This window comes from Brassica oleracea, chromosome C4 (genome assembly GCF_000695525.1).
Source record: "Brassica oleracea var. oleracea cultivar TO1000 chromosome C4, BOL, whole genome shotgun sequence".
In the NCBI taxonomy this organism is placed as follows: domain Eukaryota; kingdom Viridiplantae; phylum Streptophyta; class Magnoliopsida; order Brassicales; family Brassicaceae; genus Brassica; species Brassica oleracea.
The window spans coordinates 18,480,731-18,481,770 of NC_027751.1; positions in this window are offsets into that span (position 1 = coordinate 18,480,731).

Below are 1,040 nucleotides of genomic sequence, written 5' to 3' on the forward strand. Positions count from 1 at the left end.
ACCCTCCGGAAGGTTTCTTTACTTGCTACGAGGCCTTCCTGGTGTATTGCCGCATGTGGTTTCCGATCCCTGGTACCATCGTCCGCGCGCTTCACCACTTCGGGCTTTGAGGATTGTTGGGATTATTTCCCTTAGTTTTATTTCGAGGTTTGATGTATCTAGGCCGAGTGTGGCCGTATTTGATTTATGTGTGTTATGGCCTTTAGGAGTTTCGCGAAGTTTCGTGAGCGTATTAGATATAGACGATGGGACATGTTTTTAAGATCTCGTATCATGTCTTGAGATGTTAGTGGACCAGTAGGACTGGGTTTAGGGCAAGACCTAGGTTTACTTTCGGCTCTAAGGCTGTGCGACGACTGATCGGCTCTCGTTTTGCCTGTGGGCGATTTCCACCTGGTTCTTTCTGATTTAATGTCTGCGATTTGGCGCCGGCTTATATGACTTGTATGGAACGAACCGAGCACTCTCCAGAGACAATCTTGAGTGCTGACCAAAATTTCGGATTTCTTGTATAGCGCGCTATGGTATCCTCGTCGGATGTAAGAGAACTTTTACTTTTACGAAAGGTTAGACTACGAGTTCTTTCTTGAGAACGTTTTGGGTTTGTCCGTCGGGGCCAATCGACGGGTAATTTGTTTTTTTAGAGTCGCGGACGGACCGTGTGTTTGGATAATATCTCTCAAAAATATTTACGACGTCTCGCTTTTTCCGAAAGGTATATCCTTTGTAGTGAGAAAGTTACGATCTACGTTTTTAGAGAAGATGTATTTGGTCTTGCTTGACCATTGATACGCAGTGATTGTTGTTTAAGTTAGTTCCCATCCAAGGACTGCTTGAAAGGTATGCGTGTTTGGAGACCCTTGTCTTGGGTGTTTCTCAGGTTAATCTCCGTATGTTGTGGCTTATTGCAAGTGAATCGGGAGACCGAAATAAAATGAGTTTTATTGGAAAAGTTTCAAAAATATCGAGTATATGTGTGGATATTCCTAACTTTGTGGGAGTATACGAGTATACGTACCCACTCCCCCCCCCCCCTTTTT